We start from the raw sequence: 20,059 nt of genomic DNA, 5'->3' as shown, positions 1-20,059 counted from the left end.
GTTATGCTATGCTCTGTTTTGTTATGCTATGCTTTGCTGTGCTTTGTTATGCTATGCTGTTTTGCTATGTTTTGTTTTGCTATGTTTCGTTTTGTTTTATTTTCTGTTTTGTTATGCTATGCTATGTTTTGTTTTGTTATTCTATGTTTTGTTATGCTATGCTATGTTTTGTTCTGTTATCCTGTGCTATTTTTTTTGTATTTTGTTATGATCTGCCATGCTATGCTTTTGTTATACTATGCTCTGTTTTGTTATGCTATGCTCTGTTTTGTTATGCTATGCTCCGTTGTGTTATGCTATGCTTTGCTGTGCTTTGTTATGCTATGCTGTTTTGCTATGTTTTGTTATGCTACGTTTCGTTTTGTTTTGTTATTCTATGTTTTGTTATGCTATGCTATGTTTTCTTTATTCTATGTTTTGTTATGCTATGCTATGTTTTGTTATGCTATCCTGTGCTATGTTTTTTTGTGTTCTGTTATGATATGCCATGCTATGCTTTGGTTATGCTAGGTTTTGTTTTGCGCTGTTTTGTTGTGTTTTGTTATGCTATACTATGTTTTGTTATGCTATGCTTTGCTTTGTTGTGCTATGTTTTGTTGTGCTATGTTTTGTTGTGCTTTGTTTTGTTGTGTTTTTTAAGCTATGCTGTTTTGTTGTGTTTTGCTATGCTATGCTTTGTTAATCTATGCTATGTTTTGTTGTGTTTTGTTAAGCTATGCTTTGTAATGCTAGCTTTTGCTATGTTTTGTTTGTTATGCTATGCTATGTTATGCTATTTTTTGTTATGCTATGTTGTGTTTTGTTATGCTATGCTATGTTTTGTTATGCTTTGCTTTGTTATGCTATGTTTTGTGATGCTATCTTATGTTTTGTTATGCTATGCTATGCTTTCTGATGCTATGCTATTTTTTGTTGTGTTTTGTTATGCTATGTTTTGATGTGTTCTGTTATGCTATACTATATTTTGTTTTGCTCTGCTATGTTTTGCTATTCTGGTGTGTGGTTGTGTGTGTGTGTGCGGTTGTGTGTGGGGTTGTGGGTGGGGGTTTGTGTATGTGGGGTTTTGTGTGTGGTTGTGTGCGTTTGTGTGTGTGTGTGGTTGTGTGTGGTGTGTGTGTGGTTGTGTGTGGGGTTGTGTGTGTGTGGCTGTGTGTGTGTTTGGTGCGTGTGTAGAGTTTTGCGTGTGTGTGGTTGTGTGTTTGTGTAGGAGGGTTGTGTGTGTGGGGTTGTGGGTGTGTGTGGGGGGTTGTGTGTGTGGGTTGTGGTTTGTGTGGGTTGTGGTTGTGTGTTGGTGGGGTCGCGTGTGTGTGGGGTTGTGTGGTTGTGTGTGTGTGGGGTTGCGTGTGTGGGGTTGTTTTTGTGTGTGGGGGGTTGTCTGTATGTGTGTGTGGGGGGTTGTCTGTGTGTGTGGGGTTGTGTGTGTGGGGGGGGGGGTTGTGTGTGTGTGTGGAAGTTGTGTGTGTGTGTGTGTGGCGTGTGTGTGTGTGGGGTTGTGTGTGTTGGGGGGTTGTGAAGGGTCAGGCCTGCGGCTCGGAGAAGGGGCTCAGTTTCCCGAGGGAGGGCTACTGCCTGCTTGGTCCAGATGTTAGTCTGCTTGAGAGTCTCTGGCACCGTCAGAGATGGAGATAACATTCGTCCTGGGGGTAAATAGTAGGAGGGAAGTGCAGGGGGTGGGAGAGAGGGAGGAGGGAGATCACAAACAGAGTGTGAGAAATTTTAAAACAAGCCGCACAGGACTAGATGCTTGACCGCCATTATTTAAGATGTAAATAAAAATAAAAACAAGGAGGGGGCGCTGCTGCGTGAGGTTTATCATGGGTCTGGGAAAGGGGTCTCTGTATGTGTGAGCAAGCCTGAAGAGAAGACGGATGGAGGGAACTAGGGTGAGAGGTGACTGAGAAGAAAACGCCAGAGGAGGTGAGGAAGAGAGGAGAGAGGGAGGGGGCCGGGAGAGAGTGGGAAGGAGGAGACTGGGAAGGAGAGGGTGAGAGCCCGGAGCTGCTGGAAATGTATGAGCGGACGGCAGCATCTTGATCAGTGTTCTTAGAAATAAGGCGCCCGGGCTGGTGGGTGCTGGGGGAGGGGAGAGGAGGGGCAGGGGCTGCCAGGGAAGTCAAGGAGAGGAGGGATAGGATTAATTCCCGCACAGAGGTCAAGCTGCCATTCACTAGTCACTAGCGCACAATTGTGCACCCAAAAAATAATGTCAAATGGGTTTTATTTCTTCAGCTGCATCTCAAGGAGGAGGCGCTCGCACACATGGTCATCAGTCTTGATATGGGTTTTCTTTTGAAGAAAGTGTGGTGATCTTTATTATGCAATACTTGCTGGAACTCCATGATGTCACCTGTGGGTTCTTCATGTACTGTGCATTCTCCTCCAGTGTTCCCTGTTTGGCAGTTGCAGCTGCCCTGTCTCTCCTTCATGCTGGACGGCTCTCTTCTCTTGAATAAATCTCTAACTGCAGTTCCTGACTCCGCCTCATCTTTACATTGGCGACGAGGATGGGATAGTTGCACGAGAAGCACGAGAGGGATCTCTGGCAACGCGAGAAGTGCTCCACCAATTGCGATTTGACAATTTGACAGCATTTTTGCGAACTTCCACAACTTGTTGGGAATCAAGAAACTTGGAAAAACCTTTTTTAACAGTGACAGGATTCTTAATCCTGACCCAATCACCAGCATGAATACTGTGAAAAGACCGCTTACCACGTTCCACGTCACAAGGCAGTGAGCTGGAAGATTTTTTGTTGGCACAATCCCATGCCACTTCCAAATCACAACCTTTGTGGAGACTTTTGACCATCCAAAAGGGAAAGGCTTGAGAAGAGGCTTTCCTTCCTCTCATCAATTCAAAAGGGGAAAAGCCTGTAGCAACATGTGGAGAAATCCTATAAGACCATACAAGATCTTTTACAGCCTGAAAATACAGCTATTGGACCTGAAGGCGGCCTGCACACATTCAACAATAACTCTATTGAACCTCTCGGTTTTGCCATTGCTCTGAGGGTGATACAAAGGAGTTCTGGTATGTTTAATGCAACAATTATTCAAGAAAACACTCATTTCCTTAGAAATAAACTGAACCCCATTGTCAGTGAGAATTTCTTCCGGACAACCGTTCCTGACTCCGCCTCATCTTTACAGAAAGCCTATCGTAAGACAACTGCATTTTGTGCATGAAGGCTTTGTGATGCATGCTCATGTCTATTTTTTGATGTGTGGTTGTGCATGTGTCATGGCGCATTAGTGGACATTTACCATTCAAACATGGTGGATGGTAAATTAAATTGTGAAAAAAGGGGAAAAGCGCACACAATGCACAAAGAAAAAAAACACGTCGACCAGTAAAATTTTGCAGCTGCTGGGCCCTCCTAAATAAATAACTAACAAGACGCTTTGTTTGCCAAGCAACAAAAGCGAGAGAGGGGCAAAAGACAATTGGAGAAAAAAAATGGCGCATTTATGTGTGTCATGCTGAAGACAAAAATGCGTTCCTAACGTTGACTGACTACAATGCCAGAAATGACAGCTTCAAAATTTCAACACACCAACCTCTGTACAAATTAATTCCCGCACAGAGGTCAAGCTGCCATTCACGAGTCTCTAGCGCACAGTTGTGCACCTAAAACAAAATAGTCAAATGGGTTTTATTTCTTAAGCTGCATCCCAAGGAGAGTCTCTGGCACCGTCAGAGATGGAGATAACATTCGTCCTGGGGGTAAATAGTAGGAGGGAAGTGCAGGGGGTGGGAGAGAGGGAGGGAGGAGGGAGATCACAAACAGAGTTTGAGAAATTTTAAAACAAGCCGCACAGGACTAGATGCTTGACCGCCATTATTTAAGATGTAAATAAAAATAAAAACAAGGAGGGGGCGCTGCTGCATGGGGTTTATCATGGGTCTGGGAAAGGGGTCTCTGTATGTGTGAGGAAGCCTGAAGAGGAGACGGAGGGAGGGAACTAGGGTGAGAGGAGACTGAGGAGAAAACGTCAGTACGGGGAAGCTAGTCAGATAAGGGGGAGGAGGTGAGGAAGAGAGGAGAGAGGGAGGCGGCCGGGAGAGAGTGGGAAGGTGCTAGTCAGATAAGGGGGAGGAGGTGAGGAGAGAGGGAAGCGGCCTGGAGAGAGTGGGAAGGAGGAGATTGAAAGACAATTGGAGAAAAAAAATGACGCATTTATGTGTGTCATGCTGAAAACAAAAATGCATTCATAATGTTGACTGACTACAATGCCAGAAATGACAGCTTCAAAATTTCAACACACCAACCTCTGCACAAATTAATTCACGCACAGAGGTCAAGCTGCCATTCACGAGTCTCTAGTGCACAGTTGTGCACCTAAACAAGCTGCCATTTACGAGTCTCTAGTGCACAGTTGTGCACCTAAAAAAAAAAATAGTCAAATGGGTTTTATTTCTTAAGCTGCAATCCAAGGAGGAGGCGCTGCTGCGTGAGGTTTATCATGGGTCTAGGAAAGGGGTTTCTGTATGTGTGAGGAAGCCTGAAGAAGAGACGGAGGGAGGGAACTAGGGTGAGAGGTGACTGAGGAGAAAACGTCAGTACGGTGAAGCTAGTCAGATAAGGGGGAGGAGGTGAGGAAGAGAGGAGAGAGGGAGGCGGCCGGGAGAGAGTGGGAAGGAGGAAATTGGGAAGGAGAGGGTGAGAGCCCGGAGCTGTTGGAAGTGTATGAGAGGACGGCAGCATGCTGATCGGGGCTCTGAGAAAAAAGGCGCCCGTGCTGGTGGGTGCTGGGGGAGGGGAGAGGAGGGGCGGGTGCTGCCAGGGAAGACCAGGAGAGGAGGGATAGAATTAGTTCCCGCACAGAGCCTGCGGATGGCGTGCCGGAGCTTGTAGTGGTGGGGAGAGGTGGAATAGGCAGCGGGTGGCATGCTGCAGATTTGTGGTGGTGGAGAGAAGTGAAAGAGGCTGCAGGAGCAGGGCAGCGAGCGAGTGGGAGGGAACGAGCATATGGCGAGCGGCGGGGGAGTAGCTTGGGAGCGCATTCCAATGAAGTCTGGTGCGAGGCGTCGGGGGAGGGGGAGCAGGCATATGGGGTGTGAGTGAGGCCAAGCGCACGCCTGGCGAAGCTTCACGCTCCAGTAGACAACATGCATTGCGAGAAATCCGCTTGTTTAAGAGAGTTTGTTTAAACCCAATAGTTCAGAGCTATAAATAGCTCATCCTAAAAACAGCTACCCATAAATGAGTGTGGAATTTGAGGCATTGACGTACTGGGTGGAAACCAGTCTTGCTACAGAAGCCAGGATTATCACAGAGATGCTGAATGCTGTTTTTATTGGTGTTAGCGAGATTTATTGGAGTCATATTTGGGAGCCGAGAGCATCCATGACCCCAGTAAACCTCTCTGGGCGACAGAGCCTGTGTTTGCGACTGGCTGCTCCTCCTGCCCCGAGGAGTGTTGAGGAAACCAAGATAATGGGATATCCTGTGGAGCAGTGAGTCGGAATTACAACCTAGCCAAAAAAACAACGTGAAGCCCAGAGAGAGCCTAGCCCGCCTCCTCTACGCCCCAAACAAAGAGCAGCTCGCTGAAAGGATCGGCAGACAAAGGCTTCCGACAATAGCAGGACAGGTGGAAGTCTAGGACCAGGCAGACAAAGAAGCCACACAAAAGGCAGAGAGGACGAAAAAACCCTCAGTCAAAGTCCAGAACTCCTGCCCCAAATCTATCCTCAGCGACATCAGAAACCTAAACACGTACAGCCTCGGGGGCAGGAAGGACCCCAGGTAGCAGAGATCAAAGTCACTGCCAGCAAATAAGGAAACACGCTCTAGGTGGGCAGACAAAGGCATGGGCAACAGAAAATAATGTTTAAAGGAGGGCACTTAAGCAGCACACTTACAGGCAGCCATCTGTCCTAGGGGCACCAACCTGATTCTCCGTCCACCAACCTCGAAAATGATTGGCCATTCCAAACAGAAGACATCACAGCGCGACAGAGCCAGAGTTGAAGGAAGCCGGCGTGTTTAAAGTGAAAGCACGCCACCATGCGCGCGTGCACTGTTTAAAGTGAAAGCACGCCGTGTTTAAAGTGAAAGCACGCTGCCATGCGCGCATGCGTGCACTGTTTAAAGTGAAAGCACGCTGCCATGCGTGCGCGCGTGCACATTTCTTGATGGAGCCAGAGTTGAAGGAAGCGGGCATGTTTAACAAGATGGCGCCGGACTGTCCACTGCCCTTACGTGCACACGCATGCTGTTCGGTTCGGACAAATGGCGAGAGCAGCCATCTTTGTCCATCCCTAAGCGTGCATGTAAGGCTTTCGGAGAATCGATTGCAAAAGGCACTCCCTGGCGAGAGCAGCGCATGCGCTGCTTATCGCCAGGTGAGACCTAAAAAGCAGCTTTAAGCCAAAACAAAATATACAAGAGGAAATTTACTAATGACGTGTATTAACCGTATTTCTCAACTAGATGAGCGTTACACTTTTGCTTAATGTGTGCTCTTCCTGTTTGGCCATTGCCAGTTCCCAAATTCTTTCGCATGACAATCTAGAATCCACGATACAGGCATTGCGGTGATGTCATTGATGTAAATAGAATATGTCAAAAATCAAACCAAAATGTTGACAAGCTGAACCACATCCTGAATACCAAATCACAAAGACATTGAAGCAACGAACATTAATTTTCATAAGGAATCATACCCATAATATTACACTCAGCGAGCAACTAGATAGGATGAGGTTGTAATCTACCGTGTGTTCTCGGGGTCGGGTAGGACTGTGAAACACAACAACAGGGGTACACAAGGGTTAGTTTCCCAATAGTATGTATTGGTAAGTAAGCAAATGAATAAGAATGCAAACAAGAATAAAGAAGTGTACTCAACGATACCCATTAGCCTCCCAAGATCCTATATAGGGCTAAGGTCCAACCGTCCTCCGCATGAACACCAGTCCCAGTGTTCTTCCAACGGAGGGCATTGTGCTAAGCAACGGCCAGAAATGCCGCTCGAAATGAGGCTAATGGGATCTCTTAGTATCTGATGTATCACACTGGTGAATAAGCAGGCAGGGCGCTGTGAGAGACGAACACGGGAATACCCAGCCGGGCACTCTACTGCAAGTTTGTAACGGGAAGTCAGGGAGCAGCCGCTCGACCTGCAAAGCCCTTAGCCCATGTAAAGGGACGCCAATCTTTTATCCGGTGTAGTGCACGAATGTTTGACGCACCTACACCCACTGACGCAATCCCGGGATATCAGCGCAATACACCCAAGCAGAGACGCGGCAAACACCTCCGTGGTGTGCGTCTCTGCCCAATCCTTTCTCGGGAGCGTATCAACAAATGCTCGACCGAGACGAGGTACGCGAGCTGCCGCTCTACCTTACCTCCAAGACGATGCTTCGTAATCCAAACAGAGTTCACAGAACAAGAACAGGTAGCACAGGTCCGTAGTCTGCACCCAACGGAAGGCCAGCAAGGATCTCAATATCCGACGCCATTCCATGAGCGGTTACGCCTTTTATGGGCGTTGACTAGCGCGCCATTTACGCACGACATGCTGGTTCCCGTAGTTCCTACCCCTGCGACAGGCTAGGCCACTGTCACGGGATCGCTGCGTGCGATCCCAAGGAGGGGGGGTGGGGAACCGTGACAGAGGGTAACAGGAATCTACAGTTGTTCTACTTGTAGATTGATGTCAATTAGAGGATTGGCATGACAGGACTTCATATGAAATTTCCCATTTCACACCCTTAAACATGCTCCCAATAGAAAAACTTCCTGTCTTTGCCCAATTACTGAGATTGAAGTGCAGTGGCTTACAGTTTCCATGTTTAATAACTAAAACGTGATTTTTTTTTATCCACTATCCTCTTTTACAGAAGGAAATGTTGTGCTTTGCCTTTCAGAGGAGAAATGTGACCTGGGTGTGGAGAGCAAGTTTGTCTCTCTTCATGTAGCACATTTGGTGCATGTATGAAGAGTACCCAACAGGGGTGTGACCTAGCCACCCAAGATGGTGGTTGTGGTCCTGTGAGGTTCCATTCTCCTGCCATCTGGCAACAGCGCCTGGCCCCCTCCAGCTTGGTGGCGCCATTGTGATCCTGGCTGTCGACGCCTCTCTCGCGACAATGTACTGTGCTGCAGTCTAAATCTGATTTAGATCTCCTACATCGCCTCTAAAGCCTGGAACAACCTGCACCTTTATATCGGAGCCTCTTCTTTAACTGTTGAACTCCAAAAGAAGATGAAGACCTCGCTCTTTGAATAGCCCCCTCCCCAGACAAGGCTAGTCTCACCCCTGCACAGCACCAGAATATCCTCTCCGTTGATAGCACACCCTACAGATACACATAACATTACATTATATGCTTGGCCTATGCCAGTCTTTGACGTGGGCTGGCCACACATGGTAGGTGAATGAGGCAGCTAAAGGAGGAATACCAGTACTGCTTCAGGAATTCCAGGGCCATGATGTAGCCTTAAAGTCGAGTCCTGTGAGAGCCACTGAGGAGAAAGAGGCAGTGGATGGGATGAGGCCTTCAACACCAAGAGAAACGGTGCGCCCTACAGCAAATGGCCCTCAACAGGGGAAGAGAATTTAGCTTTGCCTGACTGGATTGGAGCCCTGTCGCCACGCCTGGATCTCCTGCCCTCTGCTGGATTAACGCTTACAGGCTGGACTTATGGTGAGACCACTGAGTCGGTGTGGGTATATATTTAACGGAAAAGAGGGTAGTGGCCTACCTAAGAGTGTGTTTATCTGATGGAGACATCTAGCCACTGATTCTTTACCTTTGAATTTCCAAAGCGTCAGACTGCATGCAGAAGAATTTTCTTCAAGCAATACCCCTGCTCACCGTTAGGTGGCATTGGTCGATTCCGTGTGAAATCTGCGTCATCTGCTCAGAAGTGATGTCCGTGTCACCTATATAGCCACCACTTCAGTGCACTGATGTCCGTTCTTTTCTTTCCGCACCAGTCAAGCGCTGATCTGTGAAGAGGGCTACCCTCTGTAACTTTTTGACAGGCTTTTTTTTAACTTCTGTTGAGCCCTTTTTGGTGTGTAGGTGTTTTCCTCATGTCTAGGAAGACTTCTGGGTTCAAACCGTGTGGCCCCTTTCCCTGTGTCATGTTGGTGGTGGACATCACCTGGTTTGCCTGTGGTTCCTTGAGTGTGACCATGATTGAAGTCGTGCTCCGACTGCTGGGCCAAACTTTGAGGGAGTAGCCTGTAAAGCTACTTGCAGTCTGGCTGTCAGAGCCATGGCATGCGACTCCTAGGAGATCTCGTTCACGAACATGGTCGAGAGGAAGACCTGGAAGCTGCTCCAGGCATCCCAAGTCCTCTTCGTCCCACTCCAAATCACTGGGACACTCGGGTAAGAGGCACAAAAAGCACAAACTCTCCCCATCCATGGGCCGACTTGACGGGGATGGCTCTGCATTCTAGGCCTCGTTGTTCAGAACATGCACCTGATGTGACTCCATGCCTCCCCAATTTTCTGGGAGCTGGAACTACCCCCCCCAAACTTTGAGAGTTTTATGAGGACATGCGCCTAATTTTTGAGTAACCTAACCCTACCTAAGCACCTGCGGGCCAAAGGGGGCTTCCTCGAGTTCCCTGCCAGTTGCCCCAGCCCCAAAGTCCCCCTATGGATCCAGTCTGGTGCCGGACATGCCATTGTGACCTTCACTGGTGCTGGCCAGATGCTCCCAGAGCTGCTGGTGCCCCTTGGCAGTGCAAGCCCCATTCTGATCCCCAATGACCTGGAACCAGTACTGCGTCAACCTTCAAGTCCTAGGTCGTATTCTGAGGGGCTAAGTGTTGGGGAAGATTGCGTGGGGTCGCTGGGCCCTTTAAAAGATCAGTCTTATCAGGAAATTGACTGGTATGAAGAATTGGATGAGACTGGAGGGATGCAGCAAAGTTCGTCATTAGTTGTAGTCTTGACACGACCGACTAGCTGGGCAGTAAGATTTCATAGATGGTGGCTGTTTGACGCCATCCTTGGTTCAGAAATTCTGGCTTTTTGGGGGATGTCAAGGCCTCTCTCGTGAACATGCCCTTTGATGGCACTGTCTCTTCGGAGACAAGACAGGCATGGACCTGGATCGCTTTAGGGACTCACGGGTTAAGGTCAAGTCCTTGGGCCTCTCTTAATGGCTACACAACCACAGTCTGCCTTTCGCCCCTTTCATGGCTACGGAAAGGGCTTTTAGTCGCGCCAGCCCTATCCCAGCCACAAGACCGCATATGTTCCACAATCTCGGCATGGCCTAGGGCGTGGCTCGTTCAGACCCCTTGGGTCAGGCGGCAAGTACTCTGGTCAGTACACCCCCCCCTGCAGCCTCCGCTTCCAAACCCTCCTAGTCTTGCCTTTCTAGGTCATGAGCAGTCAGTGGGTGATAGGATCAGCCATCACCTCCATCACTGGCAGACCATCACATCAGACAGGTGGGCCTCCAGATGGTCCAAAGGGGCTACTCCCTCCCTTAATGTCTACCCACCTCTATGCCTCCATCTTACAACCAGCTAACTGAGGAGCTTCTCATTTTGCTTCAGGGGGAAGTCATGACTCTCTTGGTCAAGGGGGCCGTAGCGAGGATTCCGGCACCGAAAGTAGGCTGTAGGTATTATTCCTGCTACTTTCTTGTCCCGAAAAAGTACAAAGGCCTTCATCCTATCCTAGATCTAGACCCCTCAACTGCTTCCTCAAAATGCAAAAGTTCAAAAAGCTCACATTAGCTCAGGGCTTGTATGCTCTGGACCCGGAAGACTAGATGGTAATGTTGGACTTGCAGGATGCCTATTAACACATTTCCGTCCTGTCTGCTTATTGGCGCTACCTGCGATTTACGGTAGGACACAAACATTTTCATTTCACGTGCTCCCCTTTGGTCTTACCAGCGCCCCTCGGATGTTGACCGCCAAGGAGAGGGCAGTGGTGTCCGGTCATCTGTGCAAATCAGGTGTGTCAGTGTTCCCCTATCTTGACGACTGACTGTTGAAGGCGACTTCGCCCCAGGCTGTCGTCTCCCACCTCCAGACTACAGCAGACCTCCTTCATTCGCTGGGGTTCACTATCAATGTGCCAGAGTCGCACCTGACTTCCTCTCAGCTGCTTCCTTTCATCTGAGCTTTTCGGGACACACTGCAGTTTCAAGTTTATCCACCCGAGCAGCGAGTCCAGGATATTCAGGCTATAATACAGATGTTTCAGCCCCCATCCTGGATTTCGGTGAGAATGACTCTGAGGCTGCTGGGCCTCATGGCCTCCTGCATCCTGTTAGTGACACATGCCTGATAGCATATGCAGGCTCTGTAGTGGGACCTGAAGTGTCTGTGGGTGCAGTATCAGGGGAATCTCTCCAACATGGTCCAGATCTTGGAGGGAACTGCACAGGAATTGCAATGGTGGCTGGCAAACCACGATTGGGTCACTGACATACCCCTCTCCCTTCCCCAACCAGATCTCACAGTAGTGACAGATGTGTCACTTCTGGGAAAGGGCGGGGATCTGGGAGGCGTGGAGATCAGAGGACTCTGGTCTAAGGCGGAATCCAGACTCCACATCAACTTGCTGGAGCTCCGAGCAATTTGTTTGGCATTGCAAGCCTTCCTTCTCTCAAAGGGAAGGAAGCTAATATAAGTGTTCACGGACAACACCACTGCTATGTGGTACTGCAACAAACAAGGCAGAGTGGGGTCATGGACCCTGTGCTAAAAGGTCCTGAGTCTCTGGACTTGGCTGCACAGCATATCTCTAGTGGTTCAACACCTGGCAGCTTTTCTGAATGCCAGGGTGGATAAAGTCTGCTGTTGATGCCTAGCGGATAATGGATGCCGTCTCTTTCAGCAGTAAGGAGAGTCTTAATTAGATGACTTGTCCTCCACCGTGAAGATACAATATCAGCAGTTTTGCACACTGGAGTTTCCAAGCCGGCTCTCGCTCGAAAACACTTTTTTCGTCTCGAGTGAAGCGATGTGATGTGATGTCAGAAAGATTTATATAGCGTGCGAATGCCCGTAGGCGTTTAGGCGCTCATAGTGGAGGAAGAGCCAAAATTCCAGGAGTGGATATTTAGATTACGTTAATTTGCAAAAAGCCATGTCTTCAACAGCTTTCGGAAACCGAGTAGCGTTGGACAGCTTTTGATGTTTATTGGGAGCGAATTCCATAATTTTGTTGTGCCCAGAATGAAGCTTCTTCCACCCCAATTGACTTTCCTAAATTTTGGAATCCGGAGGAGTTTGCTCTGTGCTGAGCGGAGGTGCCTTGGAGGATGGTACCAGGTGAGATGTTGTTTCAGGAATGCTGGTCCCTTTCCATGTAATGGCTTGCATGCTATACAGAGGGCCTTGAAGTCTATTCTCTTTTTCATGGGGAGCCAGTAGAGTTTCCTAGGGCCTTCCGATGTGGGCTGAAATTTGGGGATGTTCAGTATTACTCTGGCGGTACAAAAGGGGGTGGTGATGGACAGAGCATCTGAACCAATCAAACACTCACACCTAGTCAACAGATCTGGGTTTAATCCATCACCGTTCTTTAGCCCACTCTGCCACCCCAGTTCAAACATGGCCATATTCAAATCAGTCTGACCCTGTGCCTCATGGGAACAGTCCAGCCCGAACTGCCAAGCCATGCCTTCCCTGGATCGGAAACAATCTTCCTAGGACCGGTTTCTGGCATTACAGCCGTCTTCAGCCAGGCTTGCTTGAATCCAGTGGCAAAGTGAGCAAGGGACTCACGTCTGAGCATACCCTGCCAACTTATGGCGAACAAAGCGGTACAAAAGGGGGTGGTGATGGACGCAGCATCTGAACCAATCAAACACACCCAGTCAACAGATCTGGGTTTAATCCATCACCGTTCTTTAGCCCACTCTGCCACCCCAGTTTAGACATGGCCATAGGCAAATCAGTCTGACCCTGTGCCTCATGGGAACAGTCAAGCACAAACTGCCAAGCCATGCCTTCCCTGGACCAGAAACAAGCTTCCGAGGACCGGTTTCTGGCATTACAACCGTCTTCAGCCAGGCTTGCTTGAATCCAGTGGCAAAGTGAGCAAGGGACTCACGTCGGGAACAGTCCAGCCCGAACTGCCAAGCCATGCCTTCCCTGGACCGGAAACAAGCTTCCTAGGACCAGTTTCTAGCATTACAACCGTCTTCAGCTAGGCTTGCTTGAGTCTGGGTTTAATCCATCACCGTTCTTTAGCCCACTCTGCCACCCCAGTTCAAACATGGCCATATGCAAATCAGTCTGACCCGGTCTGACCCTGTGCCTCATGGGAACAGTCAAGCCCAAACTGCCAAGCCATGCCTTTCCTGGACCGGAAACAAGCTTCCTAGGACCGGTTTCTGGCATTACAGACATCTTCAGCCAGGCTTGCTTGAATCCAGTGGCAAAGTGAGCAAGGGACTCACGTCTGAGCATACCCTGCCAACTTATGGCGAACAAAGCGGTACAAAAGGGGTGGTGATGGACGGAGCATCTGAACCAATCAAACACTCACACCCAGTCAACAGATCTGGGTTTAATCCATCACCGTTCTTTAGCCCACTCGGCCACCCCAGTTCAGACATGGTCATATGCAAATCAGTCTGACCCTGTGCCTCATGGGAACAGTCCAGCCCGAACTACCAAGCCATGCCTTACCTGGACCGGAAACAAGCTTCCTAGGACCGGTTTCTGGCATTACAGCCGTCTTCAGCCAGGCTTGCTTGAATCCAGTGGCAAAGTGAGCAAGGGACTCACGTCTGAGCATACCCTGCCAACTTATGGCGAACAAAGCGGTACAAAAGGGGTGGTGATGGACGGAGCATCTGAACCAATCAAACACTCACACCCAGTCAACAGATCTGGGTTTAATCCATCACCATTCTTTAGCCCACTCGGCCACCCCAGTTCAGACATGGTCATATGCAAATCAGTCTGACCCTGTGCCTCATGGGAACAGTCCAGCCCGAACTACCAAGCCATGCCTTCCCTGGACCGGAAACAAGCTTCCTCGGACCGGTTTCTGGCATTACAGCCGTCTTCAGCCAGGCTTGCTTGAATCCAGTGGCAAAGTGAGCAAGGGACTCACGTCTGAACATACCCTGCCAACTTATGGTGAACAAAGCAGTACAAAAGGGGGTGGTGACGGAAGGAGCATCTGAACCAATCAAACACTCACACCCAGTCAACAGATCTGGGTTTAATCCATCACCGTTCTTTAGCCCACTCTGCCACCCCAGTTCAGACATGGCCATATGCAAATCAGTCTGACCCTGTGCCTCATGGAAACAGTCCAGCCCGAACTGCCAAGCCATGCCTTCTCTGGACTGGAAACAAGCTTCCTAGGACCGGTTTCTGGCATTACAGTCTTCTTCAGCCAGGCTTGCTTGAATCCAGTGGCAAAGTGAACAAGGGACTCACGTCTGAGCATACCCTGGAAACTTATGGCGAGCAAAGGTGTACAAAAGGGGATGGTAAGGGACGGAGCATCTGAACACTCACACCCAGTCAACAGGGGTGGTGAGGGACGGAGCATCTGAACCAATCAAACACTCACACCCAGTCAACAGATCTGGGTTTAATCCATCACCAATCTTTAGCCCATTCTGCCACCCCAGTTCAGACATGGCCATATGCAAATCAGTCTGACCCTGTGCCTCATGGGAACACTCCAGCCCGAAGACATGGCTTAGCAGTTCGGGCTGGACTATTCCCATGAGGCACAGGGTCAAGGCTGATTTGCATATGGCCATGTCTGAACTGGGGTGATGTGGTGAGCAAAAAAACGATGGATTTAGGCCCAGATCTCTGTACCAGGGTGAATGTATGACATTGTTATGCATTCTATCCATCAACTGTTGTTTTTGCAGTATTACTCTGGCGGCTGCATTTTGAGTCTGCTGGAGCTTACCCATGTGCTATTTTCGGATTCCTAAGTATAAGGCATTTCCGTAGTCCAGTCTGTATGCTTTTCCACCCATACCACTCCTGCCCAGAGTTCTTACGAATATCAGGAACAACAGGGCCCAAGTCATTCTTGTGGGTCCGGATTGGGCACGGAGAGTCTTGTATCCTCAGCTGCTCCAACTGAACATCAATCCTATGATTAGGTTGCCAATTCGAGAGTATATTCTGGCGAAGCAGCAAAGGAGGGTCCTCCACCCAAACCTGTCAACTCTATGCCTTCTTGTGTGGAGATTGAGCAGCTGCAGTTGACAGCACTCAACCTTCCTCCAAAAGGCTGTAGTGTTATTTTGGCAGTCAGGCGTCCCTCCACCAAGTCAGTATATGCCTGCAGATGAAACAAATTTGTAATATATTGTACAGAATCTGATGTTTAGCTTTTTGTTTTAACCTTTGCCTAAGAAGGCTCTGCTCTGGGCACTCTAAAAGGGTACCTTTGAGCCCTGTCTTCTTTTCAGCAACTGCCAGACCAAACCCAATTTTTTAAGTCTCCTTTTGTAAATAGATTCCTCAGAGGCCTTTGCATATGTTCCCACCTTCCTCTTTCGTTATGCCTCAGAGGGACAATAATTTGGTTTGCACTTTCCTGATTTGCGCTCCATTTGAACCTCTGCACAGTTACCCACTCTGGCTGCTTACCATTAAAACAACCTTTTTTTGTTTTTTATGTTTTGTGAATATATGGCATTGCGCCACCAAAAGCCTTGGGTGGTCCAACAAGTTCACTAAGGCGACCCCCCCCCTTTGGTCCTCGCAAAGCCTGGGTCTCCTCTGTCTCCAGCTAGGTTTTGACAAGTGGGATATTATTGGCATTTTCACTATTGGGGATCTGATACACAAGGAGAAACTGCTCTCCTTCCCAGAATTGCAACAGAAACACGCATCCTCACATAGGGAGGTCTTTCGTTACCTCCAGGTTAAACACGCTATTCAAACAAATATACCTGACCTCTCCTCCCTCCCAGAAGCCTCACCCTTAGACTACTTTCTGAACCCCTGTTGACTAAGGCGGTTTCCTGTACTTATCGCAAGCTCTGTATTAACCTGCCTGATTCCTTTCCTGTGCTGGGCCACAAATGGGAGGGGGACCTGGGCGACTTAGAGGATACTGAAGGGTTAGCGGCGCTGATGTCCCCACAGGAATCTGCAATCTGCCACGGATTCCGATTGATACAGCTAAAAATACTCCACCGAACCTACATGTCCGGCCCGCTACTCTCCAAATTAGGTAGGCGCTCTGATGCCCACTGTCTGCGCGGCTGCGGCATGATAGGTACCTTCTATCACACTTTGTGGGATTGCCCGGTGATCCAGCGACTATGGCAGGGGGCTGTTAAGAAAATGATAGAGGCACTCAACAAACCGATTCCCCTCACTCCCTGGGGAGGCATCCTTAATGTTTGGGAGACGACTGACCTGACAGACATGGTACACCAGTGGCTGGCCCTGGGATGCCATATATGCAAAATAACACTCCCAGACACATAAGAAAATTACTGGCACAGTGTAAGTGGCAAACAAAAATAAACAACTAGGTCAAATTAAGAAAATACATTTTAATGCAACATGATAAGAAAAAGTAATACAATTCATCGGTCCTTTGATAAGACTCAATAATTTTATCAATACATATGATTTCACTTTAAAAAGAGGTTATATCTAAAAAATATCTAAAAAATAGATGGTTTCCTGTCGACGCGTTTTGACACCAAGCCTGTGTCTTCATCAGGACTTTACCATCGTGATACTGTTTGATTTAAATCTGTTTGGACGCTCAATTTCCCTGCCAAATGTACGCTGCTGACTGTCTTGTAGTTTGATGGATCAATCTAATTTCACACGTTTAACTCACTGATCTTTATTAGTAGAGACCTTCCCTTTCTCGTCGCACTTTTTATTAAGAAGACGGAAGGCGGTTATATTGGATTGGGCTTAGTCGCATTCGGTTTTAAAATGAGTCCTAAAATGAATAAATGTTGTTTTGTATAGCCCCAGCACAGATGCGCAGCAAAGGTTAGAATGTTTAGGTAACACCGTGGGCCAAAGTTGACAGCTTGCACGAGTAGTTCGGAATGCGTTATCATATGTCAGTAAATGGATAAAAGCGTGCCGGCTTAACTTTTCATTTTTAATGCTGTGCACTTGGTGTACAGACCACGTAATTTGTGCGTCTGTTTCTAGCTGCTTGCACTCGGTATCCAAACCGCGTGTTTCGTGCGTCGATAAAAGGAGATTCAGACAGCGTATCTAATTCTGCATGTAGGTTTTCAGGATGAAAAACACCTAGGTTTTCAGGATGAAAAACACCTGGGATGCCTCCTTATCAAACGTTCCATAGCAATGTACTGGGGCTCCCCTGACCGCCTGCTTGTGATACGATGGGTGGCGGAGATGGGTAGGGCTATGTTAGCTGAGAAAACTGTATATAAACTCCGAGGTTGCCCTAAAAAGTGGGACAAGAAGTGGGGGCCATGGAATGTATAAAGAGGTGAGATCTGAAGTTCTCCTACTGCTGACATGGCGCTGGATAGGGTACGATCTGCCCCCTAGGGTTCTTTGCATGAGGCGTTCCTGTGCTTGAATCGTACCCCACCTTCCCCCCTCCTTTTTTGTGTCCCTGTGTACGATTGTACTATTTGCTATTTTCGTGGTCAAGGCATTAGCTGGGGCGAGGGCTGCTTTGTAAGATCCTATACATTTGACAAATATGTGGCTTAACTGTATTCTATGCTTTTTATATCCTTCTGTCCTTTTAATGCTTGATGTGCTCTGTTTTCTTAATAAAAACGTTTATTTAAAAAAAAAAAAACAGCCTTTTTTGTGGCAATTACATCTGCCAGCAGGATGAGCTAATTGCAGGCTTTGTCATTCAAGGCTACTTATCTGACAATATTCCCTGACAAGTTGGTGCTTCGCACTAGGGCCTCTTTCCTTCCGAAAGTGGTAACATCTTTCCATGTACGGCAATCTTTCACTGTCCATTTTCTATGCTCTGCTGCATCCCTCTAAGGAAGAGCAACTACTCCACGGCCTGGACCCATAAAGAATGTTGTCCTTCTACCTTGACCGCACAAAAGAATTCTGGGTGGATGAACAACTCTTTGTGGGCTATGTTGGGAGAAAAGAAAGGTTGTGTGGTGCAGAGGAGTACCATCTCAAGTTGGGTCGTCCTCTGCATCCAGATTTGCTACATTCAGGCAAAGGCTTAAGAGCTCATTCCATCAGAATTAAGGCTACTACAACATTGTTGCAACGTGGGGTCCCACTCATTGACATTTGTCAGGCATCGATGTGGGCATCACTGCACACGTTTACCAAGCTCTACTCTCTGCATCGATGGTTAGGTCAGTAGGGAAGGCCTCTGGCCGTTCTGTCTTGCAGTTCTTTATGGTCTAAACCTGTCTGCTGTTCCTCCTCCGGGGATGGTATTGCTTGGGTATCGAATTAAAGGTAAGGAATCTGCAGCTAGATATTTCTATCAGATGAACAAGTTATTTACCTTTGGTAACTCCTTATCTGGTAGAGACCTGATGTAGCCGCAGATTCCTTACCGATTCGCCTATTCTTCCTGCACTGCGGACATGTTCTAGGTCAGAGCTGATGTCTTTTGGGTCCCTAGTTCAAAACACACAAATGTCAGTGCACTTCATTGCTACGCGCTTCTGGCCTCAAAAGTCATGGAAAGTAATTGTTGTCAGCACGCCAAGGTGGTGCCTATGTACAGGATATGATGTCACTACGACACAGACAACAGCAGAAATGTCACACGGAACCGACCGACGCCACTTACTGGCGCACAAGGATATTGCTTGAGGAAAAATCTTCTGGATCCAGTCAGACACCTGAAAAGTGTAAAGTTAAACTGCGACTATATTGTGTCTCTAACAAATAAGGCGTTACAAAAGATAAGAAACTTAGTCATTGTTGGAAAATGAGGAAGCATCTGTGAGGCCGGCACAAATAACATGACACATTTGTCCTTCACTGGTAACCAAACACCCAAGGGCAGCGCCTGACTCTCAGAGGGTAGCGTTGCAGAGCAGTCTGAGGCGTACTCAAGGGAGGTGGTGTGGGCTAGTAATCGCCATTTTCAGGTGCGCAAAAATAACACTCAATAATTGATTGTCCAGTCTGTACTTTGCTTTATAAAAGTAAGAGTACATTTATTAAACACACACACCACTCAATACTAAACATTAATTTATGAATATACATAAGCTGATGGAATTACTTTGTGACATTGCATAACATCTCCACCCCTCCAGCAGGAGGGTTGGGTCTAGTACCACCACTCCCATGTATGCACATCATCTTGCCCCCAAGGAGGTCAAAGGTGAATTGGGCTTAACCTGGAGCGTGGGCCCTGCGCACTGGCACCATCACAGTGGCGACCCCCCCCCCATTACCTTAACAATCAGTAAACAGGCTACACCTGCCTTGGTGACACGACCCTGACTGAGCATCTCCTACTGACCATACAGTATGCACCTCTACATTTTAAGAGCTAATATTCTGGGGTCTTCCCCCTTGGCGCAGCAGCAAGAATATATGTTTATGCACAATTTAGAATGACAGTACTCAGCACATTTGGATATCATTAAAAATGCATTGCAATTACAGCCTGTAAAGGCATTACAGATGATCACAGGATTAAGTTGTAAATACTGCCAGACACCCTAGCAAGAGTGTCTAGCTTCTTAGCTTAAGACATCACCTTACACCAATACTTCACATTGAACATCAGTCCCTCTAAAATAAATAACCATTAATAACTGCATTTCAGTGCATTACACCTCTTCACTTCCAGGGGATGCCCTTCTGCAGACATCCCTAACTCAGCCCTTCACTTCTTGATGCAATTATCAAAACACCCTCAGCTGAAGAACAAAGCCCTTCACTTCTTGATGCAATTATGAACACACCCTCAGCTGAAGAACAAAAGTTCCAGCCCCAAAGGTGTTAACTGCAAGTTGAGCCCTGGAGGGGTTGATTCCTTTGAATCCCCAAGCCACTTGGGGTGGGACTTTGCTATTTGTGCTGTGGGGAGACTGCGTTTCTCTAGCAGCTCCCCAGCACCTTTATACATGTAGGGTGGTGACCCCATTCTTCTGGGGCCACCACAA

Source organism: Lissotriton vulgaris, chromosome 7 (genome assembly GCF_964263255.1).
Source record: "Lissotriton vulgaris chromosome 7, aLisVul1.2, whole genome shotgun sequence".
Classification (NCBI taxonomy): Eukaryota; Metazoa; Chordata; class Amphibia; order Caudata; family Salamandridae; genus Lissotriton; species Lissotriton vulgaris.
The sequence above is the reverse complement of the archived record's forward strand: the minus strand, read 5'-3'. Positions refer to the sequence as shown.